Below are 20,049 nucleotides of genomic sequence, written 5' to 3'. Positions count from 1 at the left end.
CTGTTCAGAGCAAAGCCCCAGGGAGAGCTGGAGCACTTTAGCTCATAGCTGCACTGCACTCTCAAAAGATCCTTCCCCCTCTGCCTTGATTTTTATTGTTCATTTTAGGAACAGGAAAAACATTGGCATAGATAGGCAGGAGCCAAAGATGACGAGCAAAAGCGTCCTTGCTAGGAGAGGCTCTTCATGCCAGGCATGGCTTCTTTCGCAACCTGGGGCTCAGTTGCTTCTGACACTGCTCCCCAGTCCTTTTCTCTGACTTACATGGACCTGTATTTACTCATGGCAAGTGAAAAAAAAAAAGGAGTAAATTGAAGACTTATTTGTTTAGGCATAATTGATTTTTTTTTCAAAAGCACTTCTAAAAACAGGAATTGTAATATACAAAGAAACTTAGAAATGAGTGAGGACACATTTCTGATCCAATCTTTATGGCCCATAAAGGTGACTGGGAGACTGGTTCCAGGGACGGTTGGTTGTATATGGAAAGTGTCCAGAACAGGGCCTGTCATGTAACAGGCTTGCAATGAAGGTGGCTGCTGCTGAGGCTGCTGCTACAGCTATTATTGGTTCCTTTCTTTTGCTCTGTTCCATGGAACTGCCACCCTGGAATGTTCCCCCCCTTTTTTTTTTTTTTGAGATTGGGGATTTATCTCTCTTACTTTATATTTGCTGGGACCTGGGTACGAAGAAATTGTCTCTTTGCTAGAAGGAAAATAGAGGTGGCTGTGATGCCTATGGAATCCGAGACTCTGCTCTGTCCCCTTCCATTCCACTGCAGGGAGTTTAACTAAGCATGTTCTAAGCATTAAGGTGTATTAAAAAATGAATTTCAGGCAAATGATCTGTGCTGACTCCAACTTTCATTTATACAGGACCATGGGGAGGGTTAACTCAGTGGGAATCCCTGGGGTGTTGTAGGCCAGGCTGAGATGGACAGGCAAGGGTTTAGCCAACTCTCAAGTCCCAGCTATCAGGGAAAATGGGAGCCTGTCCTTGGTTGATTCAGAAATGAAAGGCTTTGTGCTGAAGCCTTACAAAGGCGAGGGCTGGTGATCCTTGTGTTTCAGTATTGCTATGAATGCCCCAGGCAGCCAAGCCAGCATGATTCATGGTGTTGTCAAATGCTCTTGTCGTTTGAAATGTCACATTAAATATCTAGTTGCTATCATCACTGTGTGATGTTAGCAATTTCCAGAAAGTGGGGGCTCTGAACTTCTCGTTCGAATTATATTTCCTATATTCACCAATTCTTTTATTTATTTTTGTTTTCTGATGCTTTGACACCTAGGGCCTTGCTGATCTGAGGCAATCCCCCTCCCAGGGCTAGCACATTTCTAGAGATAGTTACAGTTTGCTTTTGGGCACCTGAAGCAACAGTTTCAAATGTACAGTAAATTTCACACCATCACCACCTCCCCGATCGGGATCTCACACTCTGTGCCACTATTCCCCTGCCCTAATCATCCCAGAGCCAGGTACCAGAAAATCTGCCCCAAGCCTGCTGACATTATTCCAACCAGCCAATCTTAAACCTGCTGATCCTGTCTCACCTGCTCCTTCAGTGGAAACCATTATACCCTGTGCTTCTCTGTGTGGTCCTTCCTCCTCTTGAGATCTGAAAGTAAACTCTTCCGTGGCAGTTGTCTCCTGATCTATTGGCCTTGCCATACCTAAATAATAATAAAACATACTTTAAAAAAATCTTCTTCTTCTAAAGTAGAATGGGGATGAGACAAGTTCCTGGAAGATCTCAAGGGATAAATACTGGTGTGGATGTGGCCACACAGTATCGAATAAATCAAACTAGGTGAAAAAGTCATTTTTTAAAAAAATTGGGCAGTGGGACCTGATATTGTAGAATGTGACAGAGTGAATATACAACTGGACAGTGGCCAGGCCATTGAATGGATGGTGGTCCTTGTGTTTCAGTATTGCTGTATGACAACTGTATACTGTGTATGACAGATGTATGACAATTGACCCACCACCTCTGCAGCAATAGGCCCAGAACAGTTGGGATGTGGTCAAAGATCACCAACTTTCCTAATTTTTGCTCCTACCTCCAGTTCAGAACCAACTAAAGGAAGACAAATATATTTCTCAAACAAATCAAGTAAGAGGCTTTGGTTCCAGGCAGTCAGCCTCCAGCTTCTCCATGCTAAACCTCTGGTGAGAGCTTAACTAAGCTTCCTTTTCTTTCACTATGAACTCTTCCCACTCTTGTCTGTTTTGAGCCTCTGCTAAACATAAGTGGAGGCTGGCGATGACCTTTCCATAGAAATCTCTGAATAAATAACCTGTTTGTTGTCATCCTTCTTTCATTTTCTCTTGTGCTTTAACAATTAGCCACCGTGTCTAAAAATGAATATAATGCATTTACCCATAAAATTAATTCCCTTTCTCAACTTCCTAATGTGGGGGCTGATTCTAACCTAAATCCTCCCCCTACAAATTTATAGCCATATTTCAGTAACCTCCATATTTTGTTATTCTAAATCCCAATTATTTATTAACTTCTAATCTAATCTTTGTTTTTTAAAAATATTTTTTAGTTGAAGTTGGACACAATGTCTTCATTTTATTTATTTATTTTATGGGGTGCTGAGGATTGAATCCAGCTCCTTGCACATGCCAGGTGAGGCTCTGCGTCTGAGACACAACCTAGCTCCTTATCTTTGTTCTTACAGATTCACACCTTTCCCTCTTTTCCACCATCTTCAATACTTGATCACCAGTACTTAGCTAGTATGTATCCTTAGATTTTTCTAACACCTAATCTGTTTTGTCAGATAGCATTTGATAAAATATTCCATTCCGTTTGTTCCTTCTTCAAGAGGAGGTAGCCTTTTAAGACATTGATTTTTCTTCTCCAACTATATATGGAAACCAATCAACCAACCAAGGTCTTATGGCAGACCAAGCAGTCTCTGGGTGTGGGATCCAGATGCTGCCTTTTTGAAGAGCTCCCCCAGGAGATTCTGTGCATAAGGAGACTGAGAACCATGGTTAGATCAAGCCAAATTTCCATCCGTCTGATATTCAAGGTTATTATCTAACTTGTCCTACAAACAGGGACTCTTTTCAATGTTACTCAAACTTCCTCAGTAAGAATAACACGGAGGTACTTGCTAAATCCCATTAACTCTTGACTCTGCGGAAGCAGCTTGTTCATCAAATGCCCCAGATGATTCTTCTCTTTAGGGATGGTGGGAATTTGCTGTGGAGTATCTTGCAGCATTTCAAATTTTGATGTGCATACAAATCACTCAAGGAGCTGGTTTATGTACTGGTTCTGACTCAGTAGGTGGGAAGGGGGAGAAGGAGTCTGCCACTCTAAGTCCTAGGTGCTGCTGGTGTCACCCGTCTACGAGCCACACTTGAGTAGTCATGACTGTCCATTGAAATCACTGGGGGATCTTTATAAACTCTTGAGGTCCCAGCCGTGGAGATTCTGATTTAATTAGTCTGGACCATAGCTTGGGGAATCAGAATTCTAAAAGACTCCCCAGGTGAGAGCAATATGCTGCCATGGCTGAGAACCAACATTATATAGATTCTTCTCTTGCCTCCTTTTACTGTCATGCTGTTCTTCCCATCTGGATCACCCTTTCTTTTCATGTTTGTTAAATAACATCCTATAATTTCTATCAGGCTCTGTTCAAAAGATGACTTCTTTTTCCTAGATGCCTTCTTTCCTCTCTTAATTCAGCTTGTAATAATCTTCCTCTCACTTTGATTTATTGTAGCACAAATGTGTACAATTTATTCTACATTATTGCCTGATTACTTATGGATACCTTTCAGTTTACGAATGTATCCCAGTTTGGTACTCTGAAACTTAACTACAGGGCTTTGCAGACACACTACGGTACCTCTTCTGCTTCAGTGTCTTAAACAATGTCAGGAAAATTATCCACAACTTAGACATAGATGAGAGAGATGACTGCATGTTTAAGCCCTAGTTGGACTTGACTTTCTATCGACTGGTTTATTTTACAGCTCCACAGGGGCATAAGCTAACTTATTGCTTTTGTCCAATGGGGATGCAAATAATACCCATCTCTCAGAAGAGATAACACCAAAGGTTATGGTTTATTGCTTGAAAGACATTTGTCAATTTTGTATATAACCCAGCCATCTTATTGTAATATTTATTTATTAAATTTGCTTTACATACCTCACTGTTTTCATCTTAATTAATGAGTTGGATAAAATATTTGACATATATAACTTGCATGAGTCATGATTTTCTTTCTTTCAAATGTGTTTGTAAAATGCCGAAATGCTCAAGTAGGAGTTTAATCAATGGTAAAATTAGACTGGATTGATGAAGTAAGTGATAAAGTTTCATGTGTGAAGAGATAATCCATCTTGCAAATGTAAAACACAATAATCGATATATCAACACGTGAAAACCTCCAAGCACTAATAATTTCAAACTGGAACAAGTTGTACTAATTTGATGCTTTCAGACATGGATTGTGAGGACAGCCAATTCCCTAGAAATTCTTCACTCATTCCCCATCCCCTCCCCATCCCTGGGCATTTTATTCAATGAAAACAGAGGTTCAAAAAGTCAGGGCAATAGTGGGAGGAGCCAGAGCCAGAGCAATGGAATCAGACAGCTGAAATCTTGGCTTTGCCCTTAGTAGCTGTTCTCTGTAAATTAGGGTTAATAAGTCCCTTGGGGGAGGTGTCTCGTGCATAATGGATGCTCCTTAAATGTTGGTACTCTTCCTCATGAGCATCTTTAGAGGATGAACGAGGTGGACAACTGCAGCCTAGAGGAGAACCTGAGTTATGGAGAAAGAGTTAAAATGACTTAATACTGTTTATATAGGTCCATAAAAACACCATCTGCTGGTACTAGCCAGTTAAGCTTCTACAGAGCTGACATGCACTAATGCTGAACTGATAGGAGAGGAACGGCCAAGGTTTTGCTACTTCTGTCATTATTCAAGGAGCTGCCATCTCGGGACCAGTCTCCAGTTTACCTATCACATAACCCGGTTGTTCAACATTTAAAGATTTATTTTGGTCCTTAAATATTTATGCTCTCCCCAAACCTTTTACTGCTATAGTTACTGCTGAAGAAAAACAAGACTCAGGAGGTTACTGTGTGGTGTATCAGCAGTTCTAGATTTTACCATTAGATTGGTGTATGCCTTATGTTGAATTAGGCTCACATGAGTGGATTAATATTAAACTTTCATTTTGCATGATGAGGCTAGATGTGCTTGGGAGAGAAGGATAAGGTCTATTCCTTTTTAGACTTATCAGTCAGTAAAGAAAAGGCTACTTGCTCTGCAATACACATATGGAGCCAGAAGTGAACAGCAGCAGATTGTGAACCTTAGGGGAGTTTGCCTCCAATAAAGCATGCAGAGGAAGGCTGTCCCAATGGTAGAAGTGAATTCAGCAATTGCTCCTGCCACCTCTCACAACACCTGCATTTGGATCCTTGGTACCCATTAGGCATAATGATGGGCTGATTCCACATCCCTGGGACATTTGGACTCATTCAGATGATTAAAAAGCATGAGATATGTGTCCCACACACCTGTCAACTTGCAATAATAATAGTTTATGTTTAAATAATGTCTTTCTCTAAGAATCTCAAAGCTGTTTTTTTTTTCCAAAATCTATTTCTGATAGGGAAGGGGCATAATCTTATTCCCATTTTTCAGAGTCTTACAACCATGGAAGGATGTAAATATTTTGTCATTTTGGTACTATTCTGGATTCCAATTTTTTATTGCCTATAGAAATCACCTGGAGATCTTCAACAACTATAGATGCCTGACACCTGTGCCCTGGCGTTCCCACTTGAATTGCTCTGGGAGTGTGTGTCAGATGCTCATCAGGATTTTAAAAGGTTCCCCAAATGATTGGAACTCTTGGGGGTCACCAAGCTAAAAATTTTTTGGTTTGGGGCATTTCAGTGGAGTATGAACAGTAGGAAGAATTTCAGATGGTAGAGCTGTTAGACTGCCCTTCCCCATTGGGTTCTCTATCCATATTGTTGTTTTCACTCCTGAACAACATTACTAATAAGGAGGACAGAGATTCAAAAGACAGTCATGTGTGGCATAATGATGTTAAGATCAATGTCGGACCTTCTATATGATGATGTGGTTCCACAAGATTCTAATGGAGCTGAAAAATTCCTATCGTCTAGTGACATCATAGCCATCATGATGTTATAGTGCGACACATTGCTTGTGTTTGTAGAGATGCTGGTGTAAACAAACCTACTGAGCTTCCAGTCTTATAAAAGTATAGCAGCACAATTATGTATAGTATATAATGATAATACATAACTATGTTACTGGTTTATGTAACTTACTATGCTTTTAGTGTTATTTTATTTATTTATTTTTTTAGTGTTATTTTAGAGTACCCCTACTTCTAAAATGTTGAATATATATATATATATATATATATATATATATATATATGTAATTATATGGGCAGCAGACCCATACATCTCAAGTATTACATCATTTTCTCTAGTGCTGTATTTGATCTCATGTTGTTTTGTTCATTGGCCCTAGCTATGGTGGGTGGGTGGCTATATATCTAGTTTGTATAAGCACACTCTACAATTTCACACGATAGTGAAATTGCCTAACAATGCACTTCTCAGACTATGACTGTGACTATGCAACCCAGTGCTAGAATCCTTGGGATAATCTTCATCCCACCTCTAACCAATAATAGGCCAGCCCAGATCATTTCAGAAGGACTTTGGTGGAGAATTCCAGAGAAATGATGATTAAATTAACATAGAGCTATTGTTTTAAAAAACAACAAGAACAAATCAATCATTTGGGAACTTCAGATTTTGGAAAATAGTTTTCCAGTCAGTAAACTGATGTTTTAAGAAGGGAAAATGGTAAAGGTCTTTGAGTCTCAGTGGAGAAAGGATGCTACAAATCATAAATGAGTATAACGTTGAACTGTGTGGGGTGACGGGGCGGGGGGCTGTTCCTTGTGAAACTTACTTGTTTTCTGACTTTCTTCAGAAGCTCAGTCAGTGTTGAGGGTGGGGAAAGCCAGGGGGCCACCAGTGTATTCTGGGCCCCTGCATCCATCACTGCTGGTAACTTGGCCATGGCTTCTGGTGTGGAACCAGCTTCACTTGAAGATGTATGGATCTGCTGGTGACATTTACAGGGCTCTGTGATGAAAGCAACCATTGCCTGTGGGGAGGAAGGCTGGCTTCTCAGATGTTCAGCTGCCTCTCCATCTGGCTGACTGCAAAGAAGAAACGGGAGTGAGAAAAAGAGCAGAGTGAAGAAGGACCCTGTATAGAAACATGGAAAAGATGATAGGAGAGGAAGTAACAAGGCCTTAGAGACTCACCAGTGGGAGTCCATTCTCGTAGTGTCTTTGGCACTAAACCTAAAAGTCATGTCCTCCACGGCCGAAAATGGGAGGGACATGGAATAATAAGAACAGATATGAGAAGGCTGATTCCACGGGCCCCCAGAAGGCCCTAGAGTCTCACCACAATCGCAGTGTGCCTCTCGTAAACAGTTACTTTCTTTCTAGAGTCCTTTTGGTGCCCTGAAGTTTTAGGATATTTTGTTTACTTCTAGAAGCACAAGGACATCCATAGATGAAATTTGAGCAAGTCTGGGTAGAAATGAGGTGAGTTGTGTGAGAGTGTGTTAGTTTCCCAGGCCTTCCACATCTAATGACCACAAATGGGTGGCTTATAATAACACTTTGAAGCTAGAAATCCAAAGTCAAGGTGTCAGAGAAGTGGTGCCCTCACCCAGTTTTATAGACTGATTAACATCTATAAAAACTCTATTTCCAAATAGGGTCTCATTTTGAGATTCTAAGTGAACATGAATTTGGGAGGCACTATTTAACCCACTACAAAAGGAATGGGGGTAGGGGGCAGGGGAGGGAGAGGGGATTGATGGATGAATTAAGAGCAGGGTCTAGATGAATGATTATTAACATTGGTTGTTAACTTGTGGGGAGGGGTAACTTTGAAATCCCTCTCCTGCCCCCAACTCCAGACAGTTTTATTTAATCAATTCTAGAAGCTGGGCACATAAGGTACATGGATGGACAGAACTGGTTTAAGGAAATAGGGAGGAATAGTGACTCTGAGAATGGGAGCCCATATTAAAAACTGAAAAACAGATTCAGTTTGTCAATGTCTTCTTAACACAGCGAGTTTGCAGGCCTTGAAAGACAGGTTGCCAGTTTGAGATGCCAAGTATAGACTTTTAGGATTTCTTCTGTAACATCTTGGATCTATAGGAAGGTTGGCCTAGGCCAAAAATGCATGTGGTGATAATGACACAGAACATGTAGCATAAATCCTGGCCTAGAAAATCTGCAAAATGGAATTGCCTTACCTAAGATAACCCTATCGATGATAGTTCCTACCCAGGTACCAGGTCATGCCCTAAGCCTCCCCTGTTCTATTGTCCATTTCCCAGATTCTGGAGCGGTTCTGCCATAGAGATGGATCCTGGTGTCAGACACTTTCATCCACACGAGAGTTTAGGATTCTTTTCTAAAGCACAAGCATCTACTTCTAGCTAACTCATTCTCCATCATCCTTTTCAATAATGAGATCTAGACTCATACCCATTCAACTTACTGGCTGCACGACTGTGGGTAGGTTACTTATCCTTGTTTTACTGGTGAGTTGATTAATATCCACCTTAATGACATTGTTAGGATTAGATTGTTATAAAGTCTGTTAAGTGTTAGTTCCTTTTTTCTGCCTCTTCTCCATTCCAAATGATGACTCTGTCCTTTTACCAAATAAATAATTATCGAACAATGTGTTCTACTGTTATTTATCATTTAAATAGCAATCAAATGACAATGGCACTAAATAATAGCTGACATTTTCTGAATGCTTTATACCATGCTGAAAACTTCACAAAGATTTTGGTATATATAATTTCATAATTTTATTTCCTCAATTGTAAACAGGGAAATATATATATATACACATACATATGTATATATATAACATACATATAATATGATATATTAATGATACATACTATATAAAAGGATATAAATAATATATGTAAACTATATATACATACATATGTATATAGTATATATATATATATATATATATATATGTATATATGTAATTTATTCCATTTAACAAATGAAGAAATTGCATCTCAGGGACAGGAAGCAATTTACCTGAGGACATACAATGCTTTTATTGTAAGAGGAATTCCAATTAGTAAATATAGAATGAATATGGGAAATGCCAAATTACCATAAAGCAACACCACGGTTATAATTGCTGTAAGAAAGATATACAGATGGAGGCTAAAGTCAGTGGGCAAACATCTGAGGAAAACTAGCCTATTCACACGGTCTCAAAATATCGCTCCTAAGATAACAGCTTTACAGTGGAGAAGCCTGCTAGACAGTGCCTTAACCAAGGGATCAAAACTAACATCACAAATTAGAAGACATGAAGGAGACAGAGGGCAAAGGTTTTTTGATTCTTGAATGATTTTGGCGACCTTTCCATCTCTCTGTAATTCATGCTTGTGTAAATCCATTCTTAGATATTGCGCAAGATTCCTTTCCTTACTGACTCAAGAATAGTATGCAAGTGTCTTTGTGGTTCGCCTCCCCCCACCACTTCCTAGGCAGCTTTAATTTCCATCATATCCCAAACTTCAGTATGTACCCGAGGTTCCTATTCATTGTATCATTTGTAAATTTCCAAAGAAGCTCTAAGTTCTTGTTCCCGGAGCTCTTGTTCATAAAGTTTCTTCTGCCTGGAGCATCATCCTCGCATTCTTTTATGTCACCTGCAGGTCACCTTCACAGGTAGCCAAAAGGAGCACCTCAAAGAACCCCCAGTGTCTCCACTTCTTTCCTCTTCTCCTGTAGCAAATCACCTCTTGCTTTAATCAGCCTCTATTTCATCCTTACTTAATAATACAAGGCACTGGTGTACTTACTCGTATCTCTTCTAGATGAGAGGTTTCTCAAACTTCAAAGCTCATGGGAATGACCCAGACGAGTTGTTAAAAATGCAGATTCTTGGAACATAGCCCCCTGTGCTCATTGCTATCATGATGTTAGCTCCAGTGCAATTCAGAAGTTAAAAATAACTATTCCCAGGACACAATTCCAATGTATGGAGTGGGGAATCTCTGGCTAGAGGATCCTCACTAGGAACAAACATCTTGGAATTGTGCTTGGAACAATCCCAGGACAGCGAAGAGCGCACCAAGTCGCTGGGATCCTATAAAATCTGGTATGTGTAGGCCTGCAATAAATGAAAGGGACACATATGAATGTCCTCATGTCAAGCAGCAAAATTATGACTCAGGCTTTTGCCAAATGGAAAGAGATTCCTAAGCACTTGAGGAGAGAAGTTACTTTGTCGAGAAACTGGAGACAGGCGCCCAGCTCAAGTGAACCATGGATCACTTCATCAGCAGAAACTGCTGTGGCTCCTGTCCCCATCTACTTAGAGAATAAGAGGACCAGTCTAGGTCACGCGGTTAACGGGAAGGCTAATACAGGCAGCGGTAATTGATGATTTGCTAGATCAAAGACCTTTAAGTCAGGCAATAGAGATGACCCTTGCTTATTGATTATCATCTGATAGCCTTAAATCATCCTCAGTGTCCAAGGGGAGAAACAGAGAGGAGCTGGTAAGGAAAGGGGCTTAAAGAAGGTCAATAAGTTATCCCTGGACAGGTTAAAGGCACCAGGCCCAGGCATGCACCGTCCTATCAAGTGCACTTATAAGAGAGAGAAGCAATGAAATAGGCTTCTAATTATTTAAATAGGACCTCCACTCTGCGGAGCAGTGCATTAGCTAGCATTCTGCCTGCCTGTGAGCAGTGTGAGCTGTCTCTTAGGCCAGGAGAGAGATTAAACATGTCAGCAATAGGTGTGGAAATAACTAGGAGAAATCCAGGCACCCATTGGGTCTGCTCCTTACTTCTCTTTCAAAATCTATATTCACATTAATGTATTGATGGCCTTAAACATAATGGATAGAATTTATTAACAATATAAATAATTTAAAAATGGCTTGCATTTAGATAACCAGATAAGCCACAGCCTCGGTGCTAGAGTGACTTTACAAAGTGGATAATGTTATTCCTGTTTCCATACAAAAAATAGTTTCTCTTTTCTTAGTTTTTTTTTGGGGGGTGGGGTGGAGTGGGGTGGGGTGATGCCATGTGTTGAACCCTTGGGTGCTTAACTACTGAATCACATCCCCAGCCACTTCTATTTGTTTTGATTTTAAGACAGGATCTTCTAAGTTGCTTAGGACCTTGCTAAATTGCTGAGGCTGGCCTCTAATTTGTGGTCCTCCTGCCTCAACCTCTGCAGTCACTAGGATTACAGGCATGCACTGCTGCACCCAGCTCATTTCTTAGTTTTTAAAAATTAAAACCAATTTTTCTTTCCAGTTAAATTCAAGGTTAGTCTAGTGTTGATTTTCCAATTTGGTAAATATGCTTGTAGTTTGTTTGAGAATGTTTGGTGTATTTTCCATATATTCCAGTAAAATTTATTTTAATTTGAATCTTTCCCTAAATAAAATTCGGAAGAAGGTAGCATTTCCCTGTATAGTTCCCAATTTAGTTTTTGTTAAAAAACAAAAGAAAACAAAACTATGTGGGTAGGTGTGTACTCATTTATTTGCTTATTTTAACCTCATTTTCAAGGTTCAGAAGTCTCCCAGTTTGAAATTTCTCCCAGGAAAGAAATTGTACTTTCAAGGTATTTGCAATCATATTGAATGTGAATTTTTTAAAAACATCTATCCTGTGTTAGAGAAATTTCAAGCATTAGAAGTCAGAAAGAGGCATTATTTTGGGGACTGGGAGGATCTTTCTAGCTGAAATTCTATACAGGTTCAATCACCTATCTTCCTTGAGAGCACAGTGCCTCTCTGGAGGGTGTGTTTTAGCCCTGTGCTAATGCTAATTTTCTCTTGCATTGGCCAGATACTTTCTAGTAACTAGAAAGTAACTAGTGCTTTCTAGTTGTATGTGCAATGTGTCCTTTTTTTTTGAGTCCTCCCTCATTCCTAGGAGGAAGTCAAGACAAAGGCTTTTAGCCTTGTTATATTGAGGAGGAATGAGCCTCAGAGAGGCTGTTGGATCCAAAGTCCACTTGTGGAACTGAGGCTGTTCTCTTTCTAATCAGAGTCAACCCTTCCCTCTTCACTCTTCCTCCCTTCCTGCATTGAACATCTACTCTATGCCACATATTGTGCAAGCACCAGGAATCTCCAGAAGCTTCCCTGGAATCTTGCAAAGAAAGGGAAATTCATACTCTTAAGGGGCTGACAATAAAAGTAAACAGGGACACACACACACACACACACACACACACACACACACACACGACCAAATCTATTAATGGCACCAAACTGTTACAGAGGTTGTAATAATGAATACTTAGAGACTAATGGGAACAGATGGGAGTATGGGTCAGTTGGATATGGGACCAAGGGACCAGGAGCCTACGAAGCATTAGGAAAACCTTCATGAGATTGTAAAAGCAAAATCTGAAGTAAGAGCAGGCACAGACAGATCTGAAACTAGTCTTCTTGCAAAATGTATTTCCATGAGAAACTGTGCAGAAGGGGTTCCCTGGCCAAATAATTTTGTGAAATATAGCATGCACTATATCAGAAATTCATAGCTTATTGAGATAGTGAGAACTCTGGGAACCTCTTCAAAAAGAAACCTCTTTAACTTGTATCATCCAGCCAAAGCGTGGGATTAGAGAGCCTTACACAAAACATTCTTTTGAGAAAAAAATTTAAGTTTCTGATAGTTAAGTAGAACTTTGGAAAGCACAGACTTTGATCCATTGGCTGGTAGATCTCAGCAGGTGGCTTAGATTTGGCTGTGAGAAGTGCAGAGCTGAAGGGCAGCGGAGACCACCCCTGCTCAGGTGGGTAGTCAACCCTCAAGCAGAGGAAGCAGAGCACCAACCTCACTGCTGTCTTACAGCAAAAATGGAGCCACCCCAAGCAAAACACCACGAGTATTTCTTTACTAGTATTTGTCTCTTCTTGTTAGTTCAATCAAAATCCATTCCGAAAGATGTTCCTCTCTGTCTAAATGGATGAGTCTCTTATTATACCACAATTCTGTGTTATTTTCTTCCAAGATCCCTTTATATTACATATTCATTCCACCAGAGAGGAACCTTGCCTGTCCTCTGAACCGAGAATGCTGCTTGGTACATAATAAGCCCTCAATATTTATTCAATAAAAATTTGAATGCCAGCTTTTTAAAAAAAATGGAAGTTAGGTGTCTCATTCTTCTTTGGTAAGCAAATGTATAAGGGACAAAGGACAGGCTAGAAAAGAGAACCTTTATCATGCTAATCCATGTATATACATTTTTCCTAAAATACCTCCTTTGTGGCTTACGATGCTCCTCATAAGTAGGTATAGTAATTATATCACCATCATCATTTTGTAGATGAAGAAACAGAAGGTCAGAGAGGTTTCACTTGTCCTAGGTCACCCAGGCACTAAGCCAGAGCTGGGATGTGCTCATGGCGTCTCAGCCTGAGCCACAGCCCCATTAATTTAGAGTCAGACAGTGTATTTATCTCTGTGTCAGGACACGGGAATCTGTTGCTGATCTTACTGTAATTAGTGTTAGATTCATATTATCCAAAAAGTGACGATGAGTACATAGTGAAACTTTCTTTTATACTTAAATGAAAGTATTCAATTTCTGTTCTGCGGTGAATTTATTTCAATAAAATGCATGAATCTTTTGACTTGAGAAACAAAGGACCCAAGCTCTTTGTGAGATCCTTGGTATTCACTAGATGGCGCTGTTGTATTAGTTTTGTCTATTTTCTAGTTCTGGCTTTAAAGCTTGAGGAGTGTTATTTCCTGTGATCCTAAAGCCGTCCCATTATCCAGAGTTTCCAGGGGTTGGTCCAAGGGTAGTATGGGAGACAAGCAAATATCATGCATACATGTTATTAGTACGGGTCCTAAATCCTAGTTTAAATTCGAGGACTATTTACTGTCATTGCTAATTGTCTTATACTAGAGTTCCCTAAGTCCTTCTTGTACTGCACTGCAGTCCTTGATGAGAATCATCCTTAGGCTACAAGCTCCATGTTACAAATCTGCAATAACTCTCATGCCAACAAGACTTTCAGGCCTGTGATCCAGTGCCTCCCGCACCTGAGCACAATTTTACTTTATCAGATACATCTCCAGTTCTCCTGATTCAATTAAAAAAAAATCATATCTCACTGTCTTTCACATAGTAAGTGCTAAGTAATAGCTAATTGCTGCTATGCCCCTGGACTGTTTAGCTTCTCTCTTTGTTTTGTACTGGTGTGGGGACACTCGAGTGCAGAGCCTCTACTATATCCTGGTTGCCGAATGAGACATGTTTATTATCATCGGGTTGATTATCATAACTTGTTCATCCTTGGGACCTCCTAAGGAGAGCTCCGGGTCCTTTTCTCCTTTGGTTGTATCTCTCCCATAGGTTAAAAGGTCTTTGGGATAAAGACCTGAGCTTGCACCCACTCCAGGTAACAAGGACCTGGAATTCCTTGTTCAGTTAGCCCTGAATTTATGGCTTGCTTAGGTCTCTTGGCCAGATCTCTCATCCTGAAGTAAGACCGTGTGGTATGTAAACCCAAGGGGTGATCCAATGTGGCTGTTCTCAGGTGGCAGGCATTTGTGGACAGGGCTTGGACTAGCTTGGCTATTTGCAGGTAGGTGAAGTGACCTACAGTGTAAGACAGAGCTGGAAGTGGGAGGAGAAGCAGGGAGAGGCGGGGCCAGCTCTGCTTGTTCTACCATGTTCCAGTACAGGACTCCCGGGAGTCGGAGAACTCTAAATCCAAGCCTGGCTTTCCAAGTTGGTGTGGAGATGTATTTGTTCAAATGTGATGGTGACCCTTTTCATAGTTCATCGGCTCAATCTCTAACTTATAAACATTTAGACATGTAGTAGGTGGGCATTTTTGTGTTCTTGCTCTAGGCCCTGCAAATGTTAAGAGTGGGCTTCTCTGTGTTAACACCATGGCTAGAAGGTCATCACCCTATTGCATAGATGATAAGAATGATGGGAGAGAGAGAGAGAGAGAGAGAGAGAGAGAGAGAGAGAGAGAGAGGAGAGCATTTGTGGTTATATTTATATTACAATATAATATAAAAAATTTAAATCTCTGAAATCTGAGTGCATGGGATCAGGCAGGCCTCTGCATCGTGTGAGTTTCATCAACACTGTTTATGGTAAACAGTGGTGTGTCTTAGTGGTGATGGGATCCTAGATTCAACCACATAAACAGCTTGACCTGTTCATGGAGCTAGAATTCAAACTCCCATCAAAGGACTCTATCCAGTGCCTGGAACCTTAGTCAGCACATGGTCTTGGGGAACTGCACCTCCACCCCGCTCCTGCCCTGTGAACGCTCAGGTAGTTGGAACCATACTACCAAGCACATGGGTTGGTTAGGATATAATTTTAATTATGAGTTTCCTGACTCCTGGACCCCTGTGAGCTCCCAGAGAATAGTACCCTATGTTTTCTAGATGTTTATATACCATACTTCATGAAAAGAACAGAGAATTCTGAAGTCAGGTCTGGGTTCCACTTCCCTTTCTGCTCCTTAAAAGCACAGCGGGGCAGGAAGCTTCCGTAATTTAAAGTCCTCATCTGTGAAACAGCCCTGATATTACCTATCTCAGAGACTCGTGGTGACAGTTAGAAGTCCTTTGAAAATGGTAGGTTCTCATGACTAGGTTCTTTTAGTTAAGTGCCTTGGGCCCAGTGAAAGTTATAAAAGTGAATAAGTTTATAACTCAAGCTCTCCCTAGGCCTGTGTGTCACCTAATCTGTACCTGTACTGGATTCATTTATTCTGCCAGCCATGGTGCAACAAATGTCTTCCTGCCACCTATTCTGTAGGAGGCACTGTGCTGGGCCATAGGGGGGACACAGTGGACAGGACAGTCAAGATTTCTGAATTTATTACAAATGGTCTTCCAAGCGGGTATGAAGATGTATTTGTTCAGATAAAAGGAAACAAAAGAGAAGCCTGGCCAAAGTCTGGGGAGGAGGCAGGGTTGAGAGACTGGGGAAGGCTGGCTGAGGAGGCTGGCTTTGAGTACCATGGTGAAGGATGAGCGCAGAGCATCCATGGGGCAGAGGGAAGTGTTTTATCCCCTAAGGTGGGGTCTTAGCAACTCTTAACACTGAAGTCCCTAGAGTCCCACTGCTCTGTCTGTGATGGGAAGTTGGGTGGGCTTTAGAACGCAGACCTTATTTAGGAAAATATGTATGTACTCTGATCACCCTTCCCACTCCACCCACTCTGTCTCATGAGTACAATTTACCTGCTCACTTCTGTGACCTGTTTTACAGACCTAGAAGCCCTCCCATTTCTTGGGGGCTAGGTATTTCCTCTTCATTTTTTTTTTTTTGTGTGTGGGGGCTGCTAGGGAGTGAACCCAGGGGCACTTTGCCGCTGAGCCACATCTCCAGCTCGTTTGATTTTTTATTTAGATACTGGGTCTTCCTAAGTTGCTGAGGCTGGCTTTGAACTTGTGATCTTCCTGCCTCAGCCTCCCAAGCTGCTACGATTACAGGCGTGCGCCACTGTGCCTGGCTATTTTCTCTTCTTAACCTAAGGTTTTTAAATTTAACTTATGTTCTTGGGGTCTGTAATCAAAGGCTTCTCAATCTGATCACTGTTGACCTTTTGGGTTATATAATTTTCTGTTTGGGGAGAAGTTTCCTGGGCATTGTAGGATATTTAGCAGCAGATGGGACTCTACTTAGTACCACATGCCAGGAGCAGCCTCTTCTCCCTTCAGGTTGTGACAACCCAAAATGTATCCAGTCATTGCCAAATATCTTCTGGGGTGTCAAATCAACTGGCTGGAACTATTGCTTTAATCCATGCAGATTTGCCACATGAAGTCTTTGCTTGGGGGACAGAGAGGGTGACCTTCATTGCCTGCTGGAATTGGGAACTGGGAACTCTATGTCCAGAGTTTCCACTAAGAGGATTAGACTGCCAAGGTGATTGGATTGCACTCCTAACGAGTTGAGCTGCCAACATCTGTTTGTGGTAATTGAGGACAGCTGTGGAGTGGGCTGGGCTGAAGCCTTCGCAACCTTCCCGTGCTCCTTCAGTTATTTGCTGACCCTGGCCATTCTGTCCCGTCGACCTCCTGAAGAAAGATGCTGGCAAGGGCAGTACACTGCAGGGACTGGTCTCAGTCCAGGCAGCAGCTTAGATCTTACACTGGCATGCACACTCCGTGTTCATTCCTCAGAGGCAGCACAGGAAAAAAAATTGTGTATAGTTTAGAAAAGCAAAACACAACCAATAATCACAAAACAACACTAACAACTCACACACACTCACCCCACATGTGCTAGGTCCTGGTAAAGCTGCTTTACCTATATTGTTTAATTTATTCCTTGTAGCAATTTGCTGATGTAGGCACCGTATTATTCACCTGTAACAGCTTAGACAGAAATATTAAGAGGTGAAATTAGAATTTATACTAAGCCGCTGATTCTGGAGCTTACACCATGTATATATAAAGTAAGCTTGATTTTTAAAAATTCTATTTAAATTCTGTTAAATTATATACAAACATATTTATCCACAACTAACATAACATAGAAGTCTGGAAGCAAAGATACCAAAATATTAACAGTCTGTCCCTCTCTTTCTCTGGATGGTAGCATTAGAGGTAATTCTGGGGGGGGGAGGGGTGCTTTAAAAAACTTTTCCATATTTTTAAAGTTTTCTATATCCTTTTTATGTTCAGTGGAAGTTATATAGACATTCTTAAAATATGTGTGTTTGGGGGAAATGGTAGGAAAAGGAGTAGTGAACTAAAGGAATATTTGAGAAGCTGGGTTCCCCCCTGATTCTGAGAAGTGTATTCTGGGGACAGAGGTGACAAGATGACCACCTGGGGGCTGATGTCCCTCATGTATATGCCAATAACTGCCTTCTAGCGGATTTCACATCAACTGACATCACAGCTTACTCTAGTGCCTTGGAGATTTTTGGTGGAACTCTAGAATTTCTCTAAATCCATTAACTTAAAAAAAAAAAAAAAAAGAAAGAAACCCTCATTTGCTGTTGCAAGGCCATTTTCTCTGAGGGCAGCCTGTGGCAGTCCGTGTTCTGCTGCACACTCCTCCTGATGGTGGGGCTAAAGTGACAGCTGGTTTGCAGAGTTCTGTGAGGATAGTGAAGACCTGCCCTTGGGCAGGGCTGGTTGAGGAAGTGTGGTGATTTTCTTGCAGCAGCAATGGCTTCCCCACCTCTTTCTCCACAGGCAGGTAGGGACCCCTCTGGGGCATTAGTGCAGCTTGCCTAGGGAGTTTGCACCAGTGTGTGGAACCAACCAGACAACACTCATAGAGATCATCTTTTGCAGGTCATTCTCCTGGAGAGAATTTGCTAGGGGGATGAGAACAGCATTGTATTTGAGGTCTGTTTGAACTCCTCATGACATTTTACGCTTTTCCTGGAAGGCTTATATACACAGTTATGTAAGGCAGTTACATGGTTGGCTTTGCATAGACTGGAAATGGAAGGGCAGAGGGATCCTGCTTAGCTTCCTCTTCCTAGGGGTGGAAGAGGCTTCTGGTAACTACCGATTTGACTTGGACTTGTGACTTGGACTTGTGGTATGGATGCAGGGATCAAAGAGTCAATTTCCCCACCTCCATGGCCAGCTCAGATCCTTCAAAGAGATGAGATGGAAGGAAGATGTGGTTTAACATTTTTCTCATGGAAGGCAGGGGTGACCAGAGAAGTGGGAAGCTTCTGGGAGGCAATAATATTTTTCAGTGACACATTATCATCATTAACATAAAACCCCAGCAGACCCCTCCGTGACTCCAGGTGTGTGTATTAACACTGTGCCTTTAAACTCAGTTGACTGATCTTGTCTCATACTATTGCTGGCTAATTAGAACCACTGGGGCCTCAAGCACTATTCTTGGTAATTTCCTTGGATTTCCCAGGTTAGTTCCTGCCCTTGATCTTCCCTAATTTGTCCCACACAGAGCTCTAGGCATATACACATTCAAGGTTCCATCTTCCCTCTCTGGTCTCATTGAAGCCTCAGGCTTGGGCACATTTGGCTTCTCTGTTGTTAATACTCAGGATGCTGATGCTGATAATGTAATTGCTCTATGGGGACAAAAATATGAAACAGTTTTTTTTTCTCTATAAAATCTTCAACCATGCTACAACCAAAGTCTTTTTCCCAGGATTAAGTCCTGAGGACAGATTTTGTAATTTCCTGGATATTTTTAGATGCTAAAAGTCAAGTTCCAGTAAAACTTTAGTCTTTAGTATGATTTATGTCTTCTCCCCTGCACTCTCCCTGCCCTCACCTGGCACAGGTTTGGCTTGAGGTCTAAGACTCTTCAGTCTGATCTTCATTTTTCTCACCCTAGCTCTTTGGTGGGGTGAGTCAGAGTGGGAGGGACCTTTATAAAGATGCTTCCTGGATTGGGGTTGTGGCTTAGTGGTAGAGCGCACACCTTGCACGCCCAAGACCCTGAGTTTGATCCTCAGTACCATGTAAAAATAAATAAGTGAAATAAAGGTATTGTGTCCAACTACAACTAAAAAATTAAAAAAAAAAATAAGGATGCTTCCACTTCCTTCTCTCGTTGTGTGATTAAAACTTAGCTTGGTTGGAGTGCTTTGGGGGCCTGGAGGGAGATGATGGAGACAGGTTCATCTCATGGTAGCCAAGTGCATGTCATGATGGGGAGATGACCCTGGTTATCTTGAAGGTCATTGTGGTTCTGCCTCCTTCTGACATTCATGGCTGGTGAATGTAGTTAGTGATCAGCTAGTTTCCACCAGTCCTTTCCATCACCAAGCTTTCTCTAGAGAGGATGGGTGTGTCCTCCTAGATCCCCGAGATTGGTTCCATGTCCCAATCTTCTTTCTGGGGTTGGGGGTGGGGGGCAGTTTCTCTCTTGGTGGCCACCATGATGTCTCTGGGGCTCCTGCCT

This window comes from Urocitellus parryii, chromosome 6, assembly GCF_045843805.1.
Source record: "Urocitellus parryii isolate mUroPar1 chromosome 6, mUroPar1.hap1, whole genome shotgun sequence".
In the NCBI taxonomy this organism is placed as follows: domain Eukaryota; kingdom Metazoa; phylum Chordata; class Mammalia; order Rodentia; family Sciuridae; genus Urocitellus; species Urocitellus parryii.
The sequence above is the reverse complement of the archived record's forward strand: the minus strand, read 5'-3'. Positions refer to the sequence as shown.